The sequence below is a fragment of the Papaver somniferum genome, chromosome 9 (genome assembly GCF_003573695.1).
Source record: "Papaver somniferum cultivar HN1 chromosome 9, ASM357369v1, whole genome shotgun sequence".
NCBI classification, from domain to species: domain Eukaryota; kingdom Viridiplantae; phylum Streptophyta; class Magnoliopsida; order Ranunculales; family Papaveraceae; genus Papaver; species Papaver somniferum.
The window spans coordinates 111,570,799-111,594,241 of NC_039366.1; positions in this window are offsets into that span (position 1 = coordinate 111,570,799).

The following is a 23,443-nucleotide window of genomic DNA, read 5'->3' on the forward strand; positions in this document are numbered from 1 at the left end:
CTTGTTTCGGTCACAAAGTGAAGGAGACGGGGTTGATCTTAGGGAGGGAAGCGAAGAAGGTGTTGAGATTGTGAAGGTGTTGGTTGTGCATGACTTGTATCAGAAAGTTGAACTGGCTTGCAGAATGAAAGCTATCAGTTCTGGTGTTGGAATACGATTGTATCAACACTTGGTTTCTGTCTTGTTCTCTTGTTCGGAAATAGGGAGGAGAACCTATTTACACAAGTCATTGCGCCTAACCCACATTTCTCATGGGAAGTGGAGGAAGTAGAGTGATGGAGTCGTGGAGTCATGGTAATTGTCACACGATCAGGTAAAGCCCAATTCTCCCACCATCACTAACCGTCCATGACTTCCTGACACGTTCTTATGATGGCGCGTTGTGCGCTGCACGCTGTAAACCGCCATACCAATACCCCAGTAAGTATCCCCCAGTTTGTAACATGATTAATGTCTCTAGTGTGTGGATCGTGAGACCCACAAAAGGTAGCATGTGATGCTAGATTAAATAACTAAGTTATTTAGGAAGTCGATATTTATGAAATATTTTGTGTATTCTAAGCATGTAATGCATCGAATATATCCAACACGTATGAAGCATCGCTATTTTAAGGCTTAACGGAGTAAGTCACGATTAAGCGTCTTAAAATAGCATCACGTCTGACCATCTTCGAGTAATCGTTTGGAGGCTGTACAGGTAAGCCCTGACTTGGCCGATCACTCTGTGTGGAAGAGTGTTGGACGGTGATCGTGGTGATGCCTCACTGGTCGCCTAACTCCTGTCTTAGGTTGTCCGTCCAAGCTGGCGAAGTTGGACGGACGAGATGACTTCCGACCCACATCTGCGACCGTTGGATTAGGGTTTAGGAGGTGCTCAAACACCAACCTTTAGCTTGGTCGAATCCAAGCATGGGACGCGTTTTTGGCAAGACCGATTGGTCATGCGTGTAGACGACATGCCGGTGTACACGTCTGTACCTCGCTGTCCCCATTGATATGCCATCTAAGCCACTTAATTTGTCCGGTAAAGTTGAGTGGTCGAGATCAGTTTGCAATAGAAAACTGCGCGACCATGACTAGTTTGGCGCACGATTCGAGACACCTAGCCATGGTTTGTCTTGGTTGGTCGGACATGGAGATAGATGGGTCCACATTGATCATGTTGATACTCTCCAGACCTGCTTAGTCTATTCCTGGACCCTTCATCCAAGCTGGCGAAAACGGACGCTCACGATCAATTTGCGACATATGCATGTCGCAAACCCTAATTAGGGTTTCCGGCCGGTTGCGTGCATGCTAGTTTGGCCGACCGAAATTGCACCCTACACTCTTCATCTGGAGAGGTCGATCATGTGGGACCCACATTGGGCCAGTGGTGAACACGCCAATACCTATCAGGCAGTTATAGGTCTGATCTAAGCTATCCAATCATGCTGGTGAAGTTGGATGGTCGTGATCAATTTAAGACCTTTGGTGAAATTTCCTGCGACCCTTTGAACCTCACGTCGGACGAACTTCAGGAAACTGTACGTGATTATGTGGCTAGGTCAGGGGAGGATCGATTATGCAGGCGTGAAGGGGGCCCGTCGGTGTGCAGGACAACACTTGTCCAATTGTCCATGGGACGATCTACGTCGTCCAACTATGCCGGTGAAGTTGGACGGACGTGATGAATTTGAGACTGCCGTAGGCGGCCTTTGTTCGTACGACTCCTCCAAGACGCTCCATACCATCCTGGGCATCCAACTTCAGGCTGGTGTTCGGTGGTAGTTTGGGAGGCATGGTAGGTATTCTACCAACCAGGGCATAAGCAGGCCCACTAGTGGTCATTAAGGTGGTATCCTGCTCCTGCTGAGGATCGTCTAGGCAGGTTAAATCATGCGTCCAACTTGCATAGTCGTGATTATTTCTGAGACTGAGATGGACAGTCCAGATGGTCGATCGGGCTAGTATAACACACCGAGAGATGTATGCTCAATCGGGCTAGTATAACACACCGAGAGTTGTAGCCTGTACGGGTATTTCGTGCATGCCTTATTAGTGACACTTGGAGATTCGTTTTACTCTGCAGAGAGCAGCACTCAGTCGTCATGCCGCACCAATAATGAGAGTTCAGCAGGAACATCACAGGAAATACAAGGCTGGTCATGCATTAATTGATAATGCTATAAATTCATAGAATACTGGGATTACTGCCATATGCTCCATTGTAGGTGAATTAGTAAAGTGGAGAAGTATTCATCAGTTATCAGTGGCTTTATCCTTTCCAGGATGTCAGCGCATAATTTTGGCTTTTATAATTTTAGCCTTAAATGAAAATCCACCATCAACATTAAGTCCCCTGCCTAACACATGATGGTTACACTATTGTGGGGTAGGAATGAGATGGTGACAAATTGGTGTATTGAAATGACCAAGCTAAAGTAAACACATATTTACCGCATAGATAGATATCGACAGGTGTTGTCCTGGAGCTGGTCAAACCTGATTAGGGTTGTGGAGGAAGCAGGACTTGGTCAGGCGAGCCGCTCTGGTTCCCTTGGGTTTCCTCCGTATATGTCTGGGCAGAGCTTGGACTGTTTCTTGGACTGGGTGCGGTCCATCCATTATACGGCGGCATCTTTCAAATATATCCGATAAACATTGTTGATTGCTATCCCGAATTAGCAGCCTTTATAGGTGGCAACTGAAGACTCCTTTTCTCCCTGGGATTCTGTTAGCTCGTGAAATATAAAGAAAATTCTAAGGACGTCTCCTATCGTAGAATCGTTTTCTTGTATATTCCAGGTACTGCTCCGCGCTTATCCGATCTTTTGATTGACTGATGATGATTTTTTTTTAACCATAACTTCTTCTCCTTCACAGTCTATCATGGAAGCTGTTGGTGATGATCACTCTGTAACTTCTCCAGAAAAAAGTTTTGAAGTCAACAAGCCTGAGGAGGCTGGTGCACATGAGGAGATAATGGCTAAGATCGATCTCCCACTCCGTGAAGTCGGTCGTGTTATACATGGGATGTCCATTCTGCACCTGTGTATTGCTAGGGGACGTATTTGTGCCCTTTCAGCTGCGATCGACATGGAGGAGCAATAGAGGCGCGATGAAGTATTGCGAGTACCAACGAGCGCAAGATCTGAGAGGTTTGCAGCACGGTTAAAGAGGCGGAGGGTTGAACACAAACGGCCTCTTGGTGGAGACAAGTGTGATTATCCAATCCACGATGGCGTGATAATCCTCGATTCTGACACAGACGAACCTGAGCGTCTGAAAGTGATCAACACAATTGCAACGCTGTCGTGGCTCTTGGGGAAGATGTGGAAGCGGTCTCTGTTGAGGCGGATAACGTTGCTGCAGAAATATTCGAAGTGGAAGCTGAGGCAGATCCAGAGGAAGAAGCAGTGGCGGTCAATGATGGCGACGGTGTTGAAGCAGGCTCCAGTGGTGGTGGAGACGCAACCAATCTTCTTGACGACTAAATTTTCCCGTTCTTTCTCTTTTCTTCTTTTCTGGGCTTTTCTTCTCGTAATTTGTGAACATTTTCCTTGCACTCAGTGGCGGCTGAGTTTAAGGTCCTTTTTTACTTGCTTGATTGAATAAGGGTTTCACACTGCTTTTTGATGTAAATCTTCCATATATCGGATGCGATCATAATATGTTGTTCTTGCAATGAAAAAGAGAATTCCATAATGAAACACCACAGACCTGTCTATGCTCCTGACGCGAGATCTCTCTAGTCTTGTTGGGGTAAATGGCCCGAAATATTTTCCTTCCCCCGCACACATTCTCTTTCCCAATATCTTCCAGGGAATACAAGATGTTTGTTTAGGGTTTCCTTCCAGGCCTGCTCTAGTGGGTAATGATGATTTAGGCTGACTCAGGACTTTGTTTCTTTCTTAGGGGTAAATGAATTCCTAGATGGAAAATATTTCGATTAATTTGAAAATTGACAATTGAAACCCTAATTATGAATGCAAGTATTGCAATCATTTTCTGGAGGAATTACAAGTGCGGCATGAAAAGGAAATTGTAAAGGAAACACGCCGGAGGAAATAGCACAGCGTTTTAAAGTGTGGAGGACGCTGGAAAGTGGTAGCACAACATCTTAAGTACAGTAGGGTTTGAGCCATCGTGAGTGAATTGTTACGCCTTCCAGTTTTTCATTGTTGATGAGCTTGCAGTAGCCGCCTAGGATAACATCTGCTACCAGGTACGGTTCATTCTCCCTTTCGACAAGTGGAGTGGTCATTTTCACCGTCATGCTCCCAACCTTGAATGCAGTCATCTTCGTCACCAGATCTCCAATTCCAAATGGGTTTTGGCGTTGTACAGATACATAGTCCTTGGTCTTGTCGTCCTTGATCGAGACAACTTCTAAGCTCCTGATAAAACGCTTGAAGGGACCGGCCTCCCATTCACATCTCCTAGCGGGAGTTGGGTTGTTGGTTGGAGCGATTCCCCAGGGATTATCAAGAGGAATGATTGGTTGCAAAAAGGGTTGCGTGATGAGACTTACTTGAGATCGGAACCTTTTAATGTATGCTGATGGGTTCTCTCCAGAAAGTTGTGTCACGTTGGCAAGCTGCAGATACGTCAGCAGACAGTCTTCAGGTCCAGACGACTTGTTGGAGATTATTTCGGGTATCGAAACCGGTAGAGGAAAAGCTCTGAGTGTTGCCTTGTTATCATGTATCCAAGAGCGTCCCAGTACCATGTCATAATTGGGATGTTCTTTGACTATATAGAACTTTTCTTGCATCAAGGCATCACCCAATTTAACTTCAAGATCGATGTACCATAGGCATCTCCAAGTTCTCTTTCTGGATTCTTAATCACGGTTGGGCTGCGAGTAGCTTCCTGTTTCGAAATCTTTGCCGCCTTCAAGGTCTTGACAGTGAAATGTTGAATTCGTAGGTTGTATCAATCAATGTGCTATCGAACTCGACATCCTTCAAATGAGTGACGGTTAAGAGTCCTCGGTTTCCCTTGCTCGCATCTTCCAGGAAAGACTGAGGTTTCGAGACTGCTTCCTTCTCTGGATACAAACGCCTGCCTGATACAATGCGGTTGAGGGCTGCAAATATGTCTTGACGCTGGGCCTTGGAGAAATATAAGATTTCGCATAAACGCTCCATCATAGATTGTACAATCTTGCGAACAGAATCCTCGGAAATCATGCAGTTCCTGATAGGAATAGGATCTCTATGAACACCTTCGTTTCCAAGCTGGAGTTCTCCTTCCTCTATCTTTTCTCTGAAGATTTGTTTTAGCCTGTTGCAGTCCTTGGTCGGATGATGGACGAACCTATGGTAGCGGCAGTACTTGAGGTCCGCCATGGCTATTTCAGTTGGCGTGCGTCTGATAGGAGGCAACTTGATAGCATCGTCTTGCATCCATGCTTCCAAGAGTTCTATTACTTCACTCATGGGGAATGGGAAGCCTGCATCTTCGGTGTCTTGTGCAGGAGTCTTGCCCGCTCCCTTTTGAGACGAAGTCGTGTGTGCCGGAGCCGCACGCTTGGGTTATTGTTCCGCTGCTGAAGCTTTCCTTTTTCCTCCTTCGCCCACCACACTTACAGAAGGACCAGTGTTGTATTGCTTGTTTGTGAGACGCCTGATTCCTCGACTATCACGTGGATCTTCGTTTCGAACAACCCTGGTTCTCTCTAGCAACGCTGGGGTAGTTGTGGCTGAACGCTTAGCAGCTTCATGGAGTTCGGAGAACGTTTGAAAGTCCAGATTCTCTAATAAAGCGTGGTTTATGGCTATCATCCCGTTGATGCACAACTCTACCAGCTGACGTTCAGTGACAATCGGATCATGACAATCTAATGCTTGAGTTCTGAACCTCTTAACGAAGTCGTTTGGATGCTCGTTTTTCCGCTGAGAGACTCTCTCTAGATTTGAAAAGGTGATCTGCTCGGATACGAAGAAATACTTTCTGTAGAAAGCACTGACCATCTCTCCCCAATTGGATATGTTGTTAGGCGCGATGTTGTTGTACCAGGTGTACGCCCTTCCCGTAAGTGACTTCGAGAACTCTTTCAGGCGGAGAACATGATTGTACTCATGCTCCCCTAAGGACTTCAAAAATCGAGAGATGTGTTCACGAGCGTTACCAGTACCATCATAGAGGGAGAACTGAGGAGAGTTGTATCCTCTTGGAAGAAGAATTCGTTGCACATCTTGAGGGTACGGCGACTGATGCTGGTGCGCATCCATTAAATTTCCTTTGCCTCGGTTTTGGAGAAGTCTTTCCAGGTCCTCACGCGTGATGAAGTTGGATGATTGGTCCCTTTCTCTTGGACGTTCAGGAGCAACACGAGCTTCTTCATTCATGTGGGCCCGAGTGGAAACGCCTGCTCCGGGTGTATTGAAGGCATTCCTTGTTGGCTCCAGGGGTTGTCGTGAATCTTGTGACAATCGTTCAGTTAAAGTTTTGAGGAAAGTGAGCACCTCTTTCTGAGTTGCAGCCATGTACGTTTGAGTCTTAGCAAGAACTTCCTGCCTCTCCATCAAGTCTGCAATGGTAATGGGAGATGGTCCTCCTCTTGTCCCTCCGGATCCTCGTCCTGATGAAGGAGCGGAAGTTGTTTCTATGGTGATCACCGGGGGTGTTACACTTGAGGAGATGTAGGGATTCGCGGCTGCTCTGGCTCTGGTGATAGGAGGCGTTACACTTACTGGATATCTCCTGCTCCGCTAGCGTTGGTGGTAGAAGAGACGACTCCACGAGATGTATTGACCACAGTAGCTCCACTGACAGGTACATCAACACCGAGAGTGTTATCCACACTAACTCCATAGAAATTGATTGCTGATCTAGACATAAGTTCTACCATCTTGAAATGGATTTATGATTGAATTGATCCTAAGATCTACCCTTTCGAAATTGATAAAATTGAATCGGATTTTGAAGAAATCGACTATACAACCGAGAGATTAACGTCCCATCGTGGTCGCCAATTGTTTATGGGTGAAAACTATTTCTGTCGGTTTTGGTAATTTGGGGTGTGTGGATGAGAAATGAATCTAAACCCTAAACAAATGCACTGCACAGGAGTGCTTGTGATTCGAGAAATCAATCTGTACAACTCTGGCCTAAACCAAGAAATGGTCGTTCCAGACTTGCTTCAGTCACAAAGTGAAGGAGACGGGGTTTATCTTAGGGAGGGAAGTGAAGAAGGTGTTGAGATTGTGAAGGTGTTGGTTGTGCATGACTTGTATCAGAAAGTTGAACTGGCTTGCAGAATGAAAGCTATCAGTTCTGGTGTTGGAATACGATTGTATCAAAACTTGGTTTCTGTTTTGTTCTCTTGTTCGGAAATAGGGAGGAGAACCTATTTACACAAGTCATTGCGCCTAACCCACATTTCTCATGGGAAGTGGAGGAAGTAGAGTGATGGAGTCGTGGAGTCGTTGTAATTGTCACACGATCAGGTAAAGCCCAATTCTCCCACCATCACTAACCGTCCATGACTTCCTGACACCTTTTTTTGATGGCGCGTTGTGCGCTGCACGCTATAAACCGCCATACCAGTACCCCAGTAAGTATCCCCCAGTTTGTGACATGATTAATGTATCTAGTGTGTGGATCGTGAGACCCACAAAAGGTAGCATGTGATGCTAGATTAAATAACTAAGTTATTTAAGAAGTCGATATTTATGAAATATTGTGTGTATTCTAAGCATGTAATGCATCGAATATATCCAGCACGTATGAAGCATCGCTATTTTAAGGCTTAACGGAGTAAGTCACGATTAAGCGTCTTAAAATAGCATCACGTCTGACCATCTTCGAGTAATCTTTTGGAGGCTGTACAAGTAACCCTGACTTGGACGATCACTCTGTGTGGAAGAGTGGTGGACGGTGATCGTGGTGATGCCTCACTGGTCGCCAAACTCCTGTCTTAGGCTATCCGTCCAAGCTGGCGAAGTTGGACGGACGAGATGACTTGCGACCCACATCTGCGACCGTTGGATTAGGGTTTAGGAGGTGCTCAAACACCAACCTTTAGCTTGGTCGAATCTAAGCATGGGACGCGTTTTTGGAAAGACCGATTGGCCATGTGTGTAGACGGCATGCCGGTGTACACGTCCGTGCCTCGCTGTCCCATGGATATGCGATCTAAGACACTCAATTTTTCCGGTAAAGTTGAGTGGTCGAGATCAGTTTGCAATAAAAAACCGCGCGACCATGCCTAGTTTGGGCGCACGAATCGAGACACCTATCCATGGTTTGTCTTGGTCGGTCGGACATGGAGATAGATGGGTCCACATTGATCATGTTGATACTCTTCGGACCTGCTTAGTCTATTCCTGGACCTTTCATCCAAGCTGGCGAAAACGGACGCTCACGATCAATTTGCGACATATGCATGTCGCAAACCCTAATTAAGGTTTCCGGCGGTTGCGTGCATGCTAGTTTGGCCGACCGAAATTGCACCCTACACTCCTCATCTGGAGAGGTCGATCGTGTGGGACCCACATTGGGCCAACGGTGAACACGCCAATACCTGTATGGAGGTTATAGGTCTGATCTAAACCATCCAATCATGCTGGTGAAGTTGGATGGTCGTGATCAATTTAATACCTTTAGTGGAATTTTCAGCGACCCTTTTAACCTCACGTCGGCCGAACTTCGGGAAACTGTATGTGATTATGTGGCTAGGTCAGGGGAGGATCGATTATGCAGGCGTGAAGGAGGACCTGCCGGTGTGCAGGACAACGTTTGTCCAACCGTCCATGGGACGATCTACGTCGTCCAACTATGCCGGTGAATTCGGACGGACGTGATGAATTTGAGACTGCCGTAGGCGGCCTTTGTTCGTACGACTCCTCCAAGACGCTCCATACCATCCTGGACATCCAACTTCAGGCTGGTGTTCGGTGGTAGTTTGAGAGGCATGGTAGGTATTGGACCAACCAGGGAATAAGCGGGCCCCACTTGTGGTCATTAAGGTGGTAGCCTGCTCCTGTTGAAGATCGTCTAGGCAGGTTAAATCATACGGCCAACTTGCGTGGTCGTGATTATTTCTGAGACTGAAATGGACAGTCCAGATGGTCGATCGGGCTAGTATAACACACCGAGAGATGTATGCTCAATCGGGCTAGTATAACACACCGAGAGTTGTAGCCTGTACGGGTATTTCGTGCATGACTCATTAGTGACACTTGGAGATTCGTGTTACTCTGCTGAGAGCAGCACTCAATCGTCATGCCGCACCAATAATGAGAGTTCAGCAGAAACAACACAGAAAATACAAGGCTGGTCATGCATTAAATGATAATGCTATAAATTCACAGAATACTGGGATTGTTGCCATATGCTCCATTCTAGGTGAATTAGTAAAGTGGAGAAGTATTCATCACTTATCAGTGGCTTTATCTTTTGCAGGATGTCAGCACATAATTTTGGCTTTTACAATTTTAGCCTTAAATGAAAATCCACCATCAACAGTAGTGTTCTTAGAAATTTATCCAAATGCTAATTATCTCACAGAAATAATTTTATGTGCATCTGAAAATATTCGACAAGGTAAGTACGTGTACCACATATACATGTACTTGAACCTTGTTGGTGACTATATTTGTCATGGTACATGTGCCGGGTATGTGTACCCTTAAGACAAATATAAGTTACGTAACATACATAACTTTTTTCCGTTTTGCGTACCGGGTAAGGATACCACCCCGGTTTCAAAACCAACAGTTTGTTTTCGGTATACATACTAGGTATGCGTACCACTAAGTCGCTGCTGAATTATAACTACGCCGGTGTACTGGGTACATGTACGACTCCGGACCTATAACAGTTTTCCCAGTTTGTGAAACTGGTATGCATATTGTCCTGTATCCAGATTTTTCAGTTGTTTTATATGTCTCTCTAGATCAATTCGAAACATTTCCTAATAACATCAATGACACATATCATTGTTTCATGCTATTTTCGAATGATTATCTTGAATCATAATTTGGATTATGAACAATAAATTATCGTTAACCTAAATTCATCAAGTATGAACAAATGTTCATTAAGCTTAGTCATATATATTTCGAGAACTAATTACCAAGATAAACTTGACTCGAAATTTTTGATATTCTTATGATAGTCTAATTAGTTATGTGACAGCGTCTTATAGATAGAGAGATGAATATAACTTGAGAAATACGTGGTTCAGTCTTCACTTACCTTTTGTTGAAGAAGTTTTCCAAAAGCTTCGGTTGATCTTCGACTTCAAACGATAGAACGTAGTAATATCTGATTCTCAACTATATCTTTTGTCCTAATTCGAGACTTAACTAATCGTAGACTAGAAATCAAGATATAGTTTTGACAACTAAATTTGACAACAAGCTTGAGATAACAACACTCGTGAGTTCGACAGAGTAATGCTCTAACACCAATATTTGGTCGGCATGTTTTGTTTCACTCGAGCATGAAAACTAAATTTAGCCAGCGTGCTTTGTTTCAGTCGGCATGCTTTGTTATAGTGGAGCATGCCGAGTTTTCATGACTGAATTCCGAAAATATTTAGTCTGCATGCTTCTTCTTTTTTTTCCAGTCGAGCATGCCGAATTTTTAAAGACTAAATTTTGAAAATTTGAATTCCTGCGATCATTTGACGAACTACACCAACAAAACCATATTCAATTTCATCTTGAAAAGTGTTTGACTAGAGTGACGTTAATAAATTCTCAAAATCCAAAATTTCCCAAAAAATGTTTTTTCCCCAAAAATTTAATCAAAAAAGATTTCGTTAACAAAAAGGATAATGAAAATGTTTACTTAACAAATTTAATCTAACATCATTTTTTCTTCCTAATACGAAATATAAGGATTTTATTGATCGAAAGAGAGTTACAATGTAACATCCCTATGGATACATTGTAATATCCAAGCAGGGAGTTGACTGGACCATTCTTCCTCAGCCAGTAAACCTATTCCATGGTTTGCAATCTTATGTGCAACATTATTAACATCCCTAAGCACACGAGTGCATTTCCAGCTATTTAAAATACTTCTACAATTATTTATCAAGTTCTTAGTTGTCCATTTTATTGCTTCTATTCTACCATTCAAAGCACTAATAACATTTAAACAGTCGCCTTCCAGATGCACAGACCTATAACCTTTTCATCTTGCCCATATTGCAGCTTCCAGTAGGGCCTTTGCTTTCGCCTGTTCTGGGTCTAATGTTTTTGTCATGCAGCATCTAACATCATTAACTTAACTAAGAAACCTATTATAGGGTCTCCAAGAAAATAGTTTTGAGGACTCCTATGATTCAAATATCCTATAATGAAGATGGGGGGACCTAATTCATAATAGAAATACCAAAATACCTGAACCTATTAAATATGTTCATGCTTATCCTCTAACTCTTTCATTTTATTCTTCCCCGTCACCTCCATCGTCTATTTCTTCGGTTAATCGTCGATTGTCAAAATAATTCATCATCGATTAACACCACTTAATCCACCCGCAATGACTTCAATAAGGTAAACATAAAAAAAACTCATCTCATTTCATTGGTTTTATTGTACGAATAGTTAGATTGATCGATTAGGTTTTTGAAAAAATTGTTTTAGAACTGCCTACGGTTTGGAGTTCTTATTTTCCAAACTGTAGGTTTTATTTACGGTTTGAAAAATTCATAATTCCAAATCGTATATTTAACTGATTATGCATACGATTTGGAAATTTATACTTCCAAATCGTATGTTTAACTGACTTTTCACACAGTTTGTTTTTCAAACCATTGGTCAATTCTTAAGTGAAAAAAAAAATTAAAACTTGAATTCCCCACCGTAGGTTCATAATTCCAAACCGTAAGCGTTGTTTACGATTCGAAAAACTCATAACTCCAAACCGTTTAACGGAATTTGCATACGGTTTGGAAAATTCATGCTTCCAAACCGTAGGGTTTAACTGATTTTGCATACGGTGTTTTTTCTCAATCGTAAGTTATCTACAGTGTGGAGTTCTTAACTTCCAAACCGTATACTCTGCATTCAAAAATCCTACGATTTGAAACATTCATACTTCCATACCGTAATTTCTACCTACAGTTGGTTCGATAAATAATCTCAACCGTAGATTGGCTTACAGTTCGATTTTGGGGGTTTTCAAAGGCAAAAATAAGTGATGGGTTTTCTTAGTTTTTTCTTTTTATGATCGTCATGTTCATCCCGATGTAGAAGAAAAAGAGAGGAAGAAGAATAACAATTCTTTTATTTTTTTTATGATCATCATCTTCATCATGATGAAATTTTGATCATCATCTTCCTCATGATTTATTAATGAATTAAGAATGAGAAGATAATAGATCAAGGTTTTTTTTACATATGATCATCATCTTCATTATGATGAAATTATGATTTCATCTCCTTCATAACACTAATAATTGAGGGTATTTTAGCCATTAGTAAAACTAATAAGATAAGGGGTTTTTGAGCTTACTATTTCATGACCCGAATTTGCCATTTTATGAGCCCTCAAAACCCATTGTTTGGAGCCACAATAATAGGTTTTTTAACTAATTCAATAAGTTAGTGCTAATTAATCGGGGGAAGATCGGACATTGTATTGCTAAAGGGCTTTGGATTTTACATCTGATTTAGAATCATAACAGGAAAAGGATTACGGGCTTGCCATAATAACATTGAATGCCCAATCTCCCTATGTCAGTCAGATCATAAATTTTTTACTCCCTCCGTCCTAGTTTATTTGCCTAAATTGGGAATTTTTTTGTCCTAATTTAGTTGCTAAGTTTCATATTTTCCCTCATTTTATCCTAGTTTACCCCTATGTTGAAATCAGTTCATGGTATTGACAATTGTGTAACTCTATTTCCCATGTACATCTTAAATACTCCCCTTTCTATATATCCAGGCATCATTAGGGGCGATCCCAAAAGAATTAGGGGCGACACAAAATGACAAAATAGGTTGAAAATACTTATATGTCCCTTCATAATCGGTAGTTTATAAGAAAAAAAATATCTACCGATTGTGACTATGTTCTTCTCTTCCTAGCCTTGTTTTGAAATAATTAAATTTGGGGCTACTACCATAATCGGTAGGCAATAAAGATCATCAAACTACCGATTGTACAATCGGTAGGCAATAAACATCATGAAACTACCGATTGTGAAAGAAATCCAAAATTCCATTGGTTTTTGAAAAAATTGAATTTGGGGCTACTACCATAATCGGGAAGCAATAAACATCATGAAACTACCGATTGTACAATCAGTTGGCAATAAACATCATAAAACTACCGATTGTGAAAATGGAGAAATCTAAAATTCCTATTGGTTTTTGAAATTTCGAATTTGGGGCTACTACCATAATCGGGAGGCAATAAACATCATGAAACTACCGATTGTATAATCGGTAGGCAATAAACATCATGAAACTACCGATTGTACAATCGGTAGGCAATAAACATCATGAAACTACCGATTGTGAAAACAAAGAAATCCAAAATTTCATTGGTTTTTGAAAAATTTCGAATTTGGGGCTACTACAATAATCGGGAGGCAATAAACATCATGAAACTACCGATTGTACAGTCGGTAGGAAATAAACATCATGAAACTACCGATTGTGAAAATGGAGAAATCTAAAATTCCTATTGGTTTTTGAAAATTTCGGGGCTACTACCATAATCGTGAGGCAATAAACATCATGAAACTACCGATTGTACAATCAGTAGGCAATAAACATCATGAAACTACCGATTGTGAAAATAGAGAAATCTAAAATTACTATCATTGTAATATTTTAAAAAAAAATAAAACATCACTCCAAGACAGGTTCTTTCCAGAAGTTAGTTGGCACACGAGACACAAGTTGTGTGCCAACCCCTCTCTGAAGAGCAACCCCTACTCTATGGAAAAGAAAATTTCCAACTCTAACATTAGCATCATGACTAGCCGAGAAATTACACAATCTCTTAAGAAATTCGATAGTCTCATCACCCAGTCCACCCAAAGTGGTGAAAGCTAAGGTGCCAAACCCGAAACCCTGAGCATTACACTTTTCCAGATACTTCTTACGCTTGAGGGAAACAGCTTTGTCAATGGCTTGACCGGGCACAATGGAGCGAACACCATTTCCTGTGAAGGGGGAAACAACAGTGACATCAAAGCAAACATCACGGCCATTGTCCCAGTTATAAACCATTATGTCCGCCGGAATAAGACCAGAGCCATTATCAGAGATAAGTCCGAGATCAACTTCTTTTCGTGCCGGAACACCCAACCGATAATATATATCCGCAATATATCACTAAGGAGGTCATGTCTGAACTTCAAGCCCATATCATTTTTGCAGTGCACGGCGTGATCACCAAACTTATCCATCGCAGGCGAGCAACTAGGGCAAACCCCATCCTCTTCAAATAAAGGAATTCCAAACCTATACTTGAGGATTGCACTGAAGTGTCTCGGACCAAGGTAGTTCTCAAGGTAAAGTACAATCTTGAAACTCCAGTACAGTTCCTAAGTAGCAACAATTCGCATTGAGGATCCTCTAATTTGCTTACAACCTCCATCAAACTGACAGTTTTCTGAACCCTTTTGTGAACCATATCTATGCAAAAACCAGAGTTAGTGCTCACTGGACCGCCCAATAATTTAACACCATTTGGTGGTATGCTAATGTGTGAAGGAAACAACTCAAAGCTTCTACTGTCAGGAGAAGGCCAATATAGCTCAGTTTCGCTAACGTTCATGTACATCCCTAACCCCACACCGTCTTCCTGAATGATCTTAAAAGCCTTGGCAACCTGTAGTGTGTCACCAATGATGGTTCCATCATCCAAGTACCATGCTTGAAGCTCCAAAGAACAAACATCACAATTTTCTTAACCATGGGATGTAAAGTGAGCGCAAATAAGAAGGGCCCCAATGGATCCCCTGCTGAACCCCCTGAGCAGATGAAAGAACAGTGTCCATGTAATACAACCGGGCTGGTTCTGCATAACAAAACTCGACCCAACGAGAGATTGAAGGACATCATAATCGGGAGGCAATAAACATCGTGAAACTACCGATTGTACAATCGTTAGGCAATAAACATCATGAAACTACCGATTCTGGTTGTTCTTAATCATGTGAAAATGGAATCTCCTCTATATAACAAATTTCTCCCGATTGTAGACTTAACTATCGATTATGGAGGGCATATTTGCCATTTCGAAAAATTTGAGATAAGGGGTGGCTTTGTTTTAGGTTTGGATGACCTTTTTTGTCTTTTTGTGTCGCCCCTAATTCTTTGGGGGTCGCTCCTAAAAATGCCAGGCTATATATCCTTTATTCCCTTCTTCTCCAACTAAAACAAGCTCTACAAATTCTCTTCTTAAATACTAGACCAAAAATCTAAATTTGTATCTTAATATCAGTTTGGGGTAATTTTGGAAAAAAAATTGCTCTCTCTACTTTCCTTAATATCTGTGCAAAAACCATTTTAAGCAAGTAAACTAGGACGGAGGGAGTAGTAAATTACAATTACCGACGAAGGAAAAAAGATAGAAGAGAAAAAAGCATTTGCAGCAGAGCCAAACAAAGAGTGAAAATGGTGGATTACTACAAGGTTCTACAGGTAGATAGAAGTGCTAAAGAGGATGATTTGAAAAAGCTTATCGCAAACTTGCTATGAAGTGGCATCCTGATAAAAACCCTAATAACAAAAAAGATGCTGAAGCTAAATTCAAACAAATCTCTGAAGCTTATACTATAACCATCTTCCCTGATGCTAAAATTAAGAAGATATTACGCGACTATCATTAGGAATTTTAGAGAGTGAGGTTAAAAAAAAGAAAAATTACATTATTTTCTTGATTACAAGTATGCGAATAAAAGTTGATTGATATATGTATGATGCACGCCTGGTAAACACCAAAGTATGGAGTCTCTGTGGCGTCTTGGCTTTCATTTTCGTTCTTGTGTTGCCATTTCTCAAACAAATTCAGTGTAAACTGATGCATGTCCGTCAATTTTATGCTCTGACATTTGATTCATGTTGATAAACTGTACTGCGATCTACTATACAGACTACTATGTTCACAATCCAGCGATTCAAATCACGTCACAGTACTTGTTTAAAAGCTTTGTTCCACTGTAAAATCTAAATTATTTCTTTTGTTGCCGATTTATGTTTCTGAAATGTTCAATGACTTATTCTTAGGATTTTACATATCATAATGTAAATGAATAAAAATACTAGATTCATCACAAATTAAATGTATTTCAGGGCCATTTTAAATTTAGTTTCCTTTTCTAAAACCGGATGACGAAAGTTATTGCAGCAGTACAACTTGATACAATGGAAGAAAAACTAGGTTTGAAAATTCAACTTTCGAAGGAATGGGTCACGATATGTTGTTTGAGGGATTATCAAACCCATTTTGCTAAGGGTCTTAGTTCTGCACGCTTTTCAGGTTGAGGTATAAAACAAACCCCATTTGTGTTGGATACATAGTAGTAAAGAAGACCCTGATCTTGTTGGAAACAACAGTGGAATCTTCAAGTTCAAAGCTGGAACTTATAGTGACTTGATTTTTTATCCACCAAAATGTATGTAATTGTCCTGAATCTACTTCCAGTATGTTTTATTCGAATATGATACGATATTGATATCCAAATTAGATTCAATTAGAAACGACGCCCAATAAAATTAATCAATTCATAGCCAAACTTTCGCCTAGCGCCAGAGTAAGCCATATCCCGTATATTGGCTTTTAAAAACAGTGTGAGAACGACCATGTTGCAATGTTTTTTGTTTCGTTAGCCGACAGATATGATAGAAGAACAATAGATTTTATACGAGAGCGTAATATGGCATCTGACCTAATCTTATAACACTTATCCACATTCCACGGTAAAAACTCGCCGGATTGGGATATACCTAAATTAGTTAGGATATACGGGACTTTGAGTGGACCTAGAAGTACGACTAAGAGCTTCTCCGATGTTCATGTGGTCAGCTTCATATGTGGCACTGTGGGAAGACATCCTTTAACCCATATTTCGTCCATCTTCCTATAAGGAATAAAAACGATATTCTCCAACCCATTTGGATTTCGGCTTTTTCTTTGCCTAGCTGTAGTCTTTTTTTTTGCTCAATTTTATTCGATAAAGAAAAAAAAATCTGTTGTTCTAGCTCAATTCCTTCCACCATATTTCTCCTTTCACCTATACCCATTTCTGTAGTTACACCTAAAAATGCAATCAATAGCTCATCCCTTGTAGCTGTTACAAAAAAAAAACATTTTAGAGCTTCGAGAAATGGTCTTATACAAAGTATTATACAACCAATTTGGAATTAAAAAAGTAAACAGATACTATCGGATTCACCCTAACACCAATAAAATAAGTTCATCCTTGGTGGTGTTACTGTCTGATTCTATGCATCATAAAAAAGGAAAACATTGAATTTAACTCACGAAACTTAATTTATTAGTAATTGATGGAGATCCAATTAATCTAATAGAGAAGAGTTATTGATAATAAAAAGAAACCATTGTTCCCGATTGATTTACATCAGTGTTGATGGTGGTTTTTAGACAAGGGGTAAAATCGTAAAACCTTACGTATAGCATGACATCACCGGTGACACTAAACACATTTATTAGAGCATTTAATGCACTTATGTAAAAATTACCAGGGTATCCTTTTTCAAATACTAAACTTTCGACACATGAAACCATAAGTCTACACATACCACACGTCCATTGTGCAAAAGCATGGCAAACATGCCAAAATGCACGTACCGTGCAATAATCAAGCAATACATAGCAATTGCACGTACCGTGCAATCATTGCGCAAAAGCATGGCAATCATGCCACTCACACATACCGCACAATCACTGAGCAAGAGCATGGCAAACATGCCAGAATGCACGTATCGTGCAACCATCGCACAATACATAGCAATTGCACGCGCCGTGCAATCATTGCGCTTCATGGCAATCATGCCAAAACCAAGCCGCACAACCGCTGCGCATCATGGAAATCATGCCAAAACCAAGCCGCACAACCGCTGCACATCACGGCAACCATGCCAAAACCAAGCCGCACAACCGCTGCACATCACGGCAACCATGCCAAAACCAAGCCGCATAACCGCTGCGCATCACGACAACCATGCCAAAACCAAGTCGCACAACCGCTGCGCATCATGGAAACCATGCCAAAACCAAGCCGCACAACCGTTGCGCATCATGGCAATCATGCCAAAACCAATCCGCACAACCGCTGCGCATCACGACAACCGTGCCAAATCCGAGTCGCACAATCATTGCGCTTCACGGCAACCGTGCCAAATCCGAGCCGCACAATCATTGCGCTTCACGGCAACCGTGCCAAATCTGATCCGCACAATCATTGCGCTTCACGGTAACCGTGCCAAATCCGAGCTGCATAATCATTTGCGCCACACGCGCCATTGGCACATGCCAAGCAGCTCTTGCAACTTAGGGCATGCCAAAGCCGTGCAAACCTAGGGGCCAAGCCGCCACACGCGCCATTGGAACATGCCAAGGAACGCTTGCAACCTAGCATGCCAAAGTCGTGCAAACCTAAGGGACAAGTCGCCACACGCGCCATTGGCACATGCCAAGCAACGCTTGCAACCTAGCATTCCAAGCCGTGCAAACCTAGTGCCAAGCCACCACACGCGCCATTGGCACATGCCAAACAACGCTTGCAACCTAGCATGCCAAACCCGTGCAAACGTAGGGCCAAGCCACCACACGCGCCATTGGCACATGCCAAGCGACCCTTGCAACCTAGCATGCCAAGCCGTGCAAACCTAGGGCCAATCCTCCACACGCACCATTGGCACATGCCAAGCAACCCTTGCAACCTGGCATGCCAAGCCGTGCAAACCCAAGGCCAAAGCCGCCACACGCGCGCTTGGCACATGCCACGCAACCCTTGCAACCTGGCATGCCAAGCCGTGCAAACCCAAGGCCAAAGCCGCTACGCGCACCATTGACACATGTCATGCAACACTTGCATTTTGGCATTTCCACTTGCACCCGATGTGCAACCTACATAAAAGGCATTCCACACAAGCCATTGGCACATGACGTGCAACCCTTGCACTTTGGCATGCCACGCCTACATCAAAGGCCACGATTCCTCTTAAGATGCAAAATCTCGGCCGTCGAAGGTCGCCACTGAGCCGTCACGTCTCTCAAGCTCAACTTATCAAACACCAGCGACATGCTACACGTTTTCCACGAAAACACTCGAGACATCAATACATGTCACAAACTGGAGGATGCTCTTTAGGGTTTTGGTTTGGCAGTTTACAGCGTGCGGCATACACAAATGCCCGTTTCAAGACAGTGTATTAAGAATAAAACGGTTAGTAAATGCAGGAAGCAATGGTGAAACGCTCTTTTATTATGGAACATCAATTCCATCAAATTCCATCAATACCAAGCGTTACCACCTCTTCCCATTTAACTCATTTGTTTCTTTTATTATGAGGCCAGAGTACGTTTCACTTGGACTTGTATAAATAGGTCTCACCTATTTCCACCAAAAAATAAGTTTTTGGTCAGGAGAAATACAATATTCAGAAAGGAAACTTTGCTAGCTTTCCCAAAAGCTTTCACCTTCTGATACAAGTAAAGTGCTACTCTTCCAGAACTGTTCTGGTCTCAACACTCTTTTCGCTTCCCTCCCTAAACCATCCCTTCTCCTCCTCTTTGTGACCGAAGCAAATTCGGAACGGCCATTTCTTGGTTTAGGCCGGAGTTGTACAGATTGATCTCTCGAATCTAAAGTACTCCAGTGCAGTACATTTTTTTAGGGTTTATATCTGTTTCTCACTCACTTGCCGGAATTATCAAAATCGGCAGAAACGATTTTCACCCATAAACAATTAGCGACCACAGTGGGAGATCGATCTTTCGGTTACAATGTCAGTTTTCAATCCTCGATCTCGTACTTCGATTCAGACAGCGGGATGGCAGAAGCGAGCGATTTTTTCATGGATCCACAACTCGACTACCAGACAACCTGGTTACCAGTCGCAAACCGCAAGAGACGGCTGGGGACTTCACAGAAACTGAAAGCAAACGATCCAGTCATCAAGTGACTCAAAACGACTGGGTACTTTCCACAATCGCGTTGGTGCTTCCTACAAAACTCGATATTACACACAGAGGATCCCTTTTTCATTAGGAGATCCGGGAAACCGAGTAAGTCTTACCTAGATAGATATATGGTTTACGATTTCAAGTTTTCACGGGAATGATAAAACCAATAGCAATGTTATGTTTCATCCCATGTCATCTACCAACACGCAACGTTCAAGATTCCATATCTTCCCTGGGATGTTCGTATCGCTTACAGTCATAACCAAAAATGACATCATCTTAAAATGTGCATCCTGAATAATAACCCAAAACCCTCATAGGCAACACTTGTCTATCAACCCATAAATCCAGAAAATCAAAACCATAAGCCAGGTGTTTCATTTTCCTTTCAAACAAAAAAAAACACAGAAGAATTTTAGAAGACAGAAGTGCATCCAAAGGAAGCCATTCAACAGTGGTTTGCTCTTCTCGAAGAAGACGTCCTTCGTCATTTGGAGGACCGTATGTTTCAGCTCCAACTCTTTGGACATCATTTTAATCTCCGCCTCTTGTTGTTTGACCACGTCCGCAGAAGGACCTTCAGTCACCTTGGCCTGCAACCTTGGATCTCAGAGCAACCCTAACACCCAGTCTTCGTGGAACTAGTTTCATGCCCATGTGTACATACTTTGCATCATAACGATTACCAGTCACTATTCATGAGGTACCTGACGCTACCACTGTAATATTCGAAGAGAAGAACAATATTTCTTTATGGGAGGCATACCTATGGCTAGGGTCTGCACCAACACAAGAAACGCTGGAGTACATACCTGGAATATGTTGGCCCACTTTATTGCTACAACGCCCACGCCGGAACCAGCGTCCATGCCAAGCCAGTGCTCGTTACAGCAAGATCCAGCGCAAACAACTTGCATCTTTCCAGCGCCGGCAACTTGCATCTTTTCCAGTGCGCTGACAACGTGCGTCCTTCCAGCGTCACACTTGCACTTCCAGCTTGCATCTTTACAGCAGCTTGCATCTTCCCAGCGCTATCAGCTTGCATCCTTCAAGCGTTACACTTGAACGCCCCATAGGGAATCAGAAATCCGACTTCATCACACGTAAATATCAGGAACGACTTCTCCAAAATCGAAGCAAAAAAAATCAGCAAACCCCCTGAGTTCACGAAGACTCTCTTCCTGTCAAGAGACGCATGATTTCTGGGGACTTCGCCCACAAAACTGTGAAGTCCATGATGAAACATTTATAGGAAATTCTATGTTTCCCCAAGGCACAACGTCAAGACATGTTTGCATCCCTCAACCGCACCGCATCAGGAAAGCAGCCTTTTCCAACCAGAGAAATCGTTCCCAAATCCCAACCTCTCCTAGAGCACGATTGAGAGATAGAACTGGGGACTCCTAACCACTATCCGCTTGAAGGGCGTCCAGCCTTACAACACACTGGTTGACGCAGCCTCTCCAGCGGCTCCATTTCAATGTTCACTTCAGCAGCCGCTCCGCTTTAACATTCGCTCCAACAGCCGCTCCGCTTCGGCGTTTTCTCCATAAGCTGCTCTAGGATCCGAAGACGAAACTCCAGCGTTTTTACTCCATAAGTTTCAACATCCTCTCCAAGAGCCGAGGATGCTTCAACGCCGCTTCTTCCTGCAAAGATTTGTTCCACCACGCTCCCCATGTCAAAGAACATGGTCACATCTAGACAATCTTCACAGTTAGCTCGCTTACGCGTCCATACAATCCTTTTACTTCCACGGAATCCCATACAATCCCAACCAACCTACTTTGTTACCACGACAATGTAGTCTCTTATGATTACATCTCCTACCAAGAACTGTTGTCGCTCATTAGTTGATACCAGCCAGAGCTTCACCACATCAGCAATTACTACTAAGATGGAAACATGTAAACCATACTTGAGGACTGAGGATATACACGGAATCCCTTCATTGTCAAAGCTCAGAAGACACAGTCAACCAAAAAGCCGTACCCACAACAAGGTCATCTACTCTTCAAGGGTGCAGCGCAAGAATATCATCACCTCTCTGTCTAGAAGACGCCTTCGACACTTTACGAGGCCGCGGAGGATCCCAAGCCTGCAGTATCCAGAATATTTCATCATGTAATTTCTGAGCATCCCAGTGTCACATCCAGAAGAGTACGATAGACTTATATCAAATCCCGTGGACAGGGATTCAAGGCGATGTAATGAAAGTAGGTTACACATGGGGACTACCAGCATGAGACGCTTTCACTCCCCTCAACCAGGTTATTACTGATTTCAACATCATCACTGTCGAGGTTTTACGAGCCGCGGGAATTTCTCAACATGAAGCTGTACATGGGCACCGAAGACTCCAAAAAGCACGCCAGAAGGTTACATTCACATATCCATCTATGCCATCATATCAAACCGAAGTATAACTGGGGACTTCTCGCCGCGTCCCATTCCGTACGATAGTCCAAGATTCAGAAGATGGTTCGAAGGATATAACTTTGAACAAATTCCTGGGAGACTTGATAGCAGCGCATCAGCAATGGAACGTCTCCCTATTTCATCCAGGGGCGCCAGAAGTTTTCGATCATGCAAGCATTCACAACACATCATCATCACGATCAGAGGGTCCACTGAACAACCTAAGGTCGAGGATGGACCGAAGACGCAACCACAATCTCCAAGATTATCCCTGACGTGATCGTTTTCGAGCATATATTTCATCCATCCGTCCCAAGAATACAGCGGAGTTTTGGTAAATTTTGGAATCCACTGGAGAGACACTACAGATGAAAACACGGATCCAGACGAACAACAGAAAAACAGAAGAGGTTTGATACCTCTTTTCATTAGGACAGAGTTTTTAGAGCTTGAACAGAATGAAAATTCCTTCTTGCTCCATGAATGGGAATAGGTGACTGGCGCGCGACTATGCCACCCCGGGCCCGCAACATCCCTCCTGACTTCTTCCTTATGTTTCACTGTCGGGCCGTTTTCACCTCCCAAGCGAGCTCGAAACCTAAATATCCCCGGGCGGGGATATATAGAATTCTGTTTCGTGTCCGATAAAGGGGCGGACCATCAAAATCCGAGTTCGTACGCGGATTCTGCAGCGATTCTAGTAAAGGGAGCTAATTAGGGTTTCGGCGTGTCAAACCCTAAACCGCAAGCGCTTCCCTTGCAAGCGCTTCCCTTACCAGCGAAATGCCTTGCCAAGTGCTTTACAGACGGCCCACACCCACTCCAAGCTCCTTGATGCTGACAAGTCCCACTCACACCAAGTCTATGCTAGCAGCTCCGCCTCGCGTTCCAAAGCCTGGCCCCGAAGACA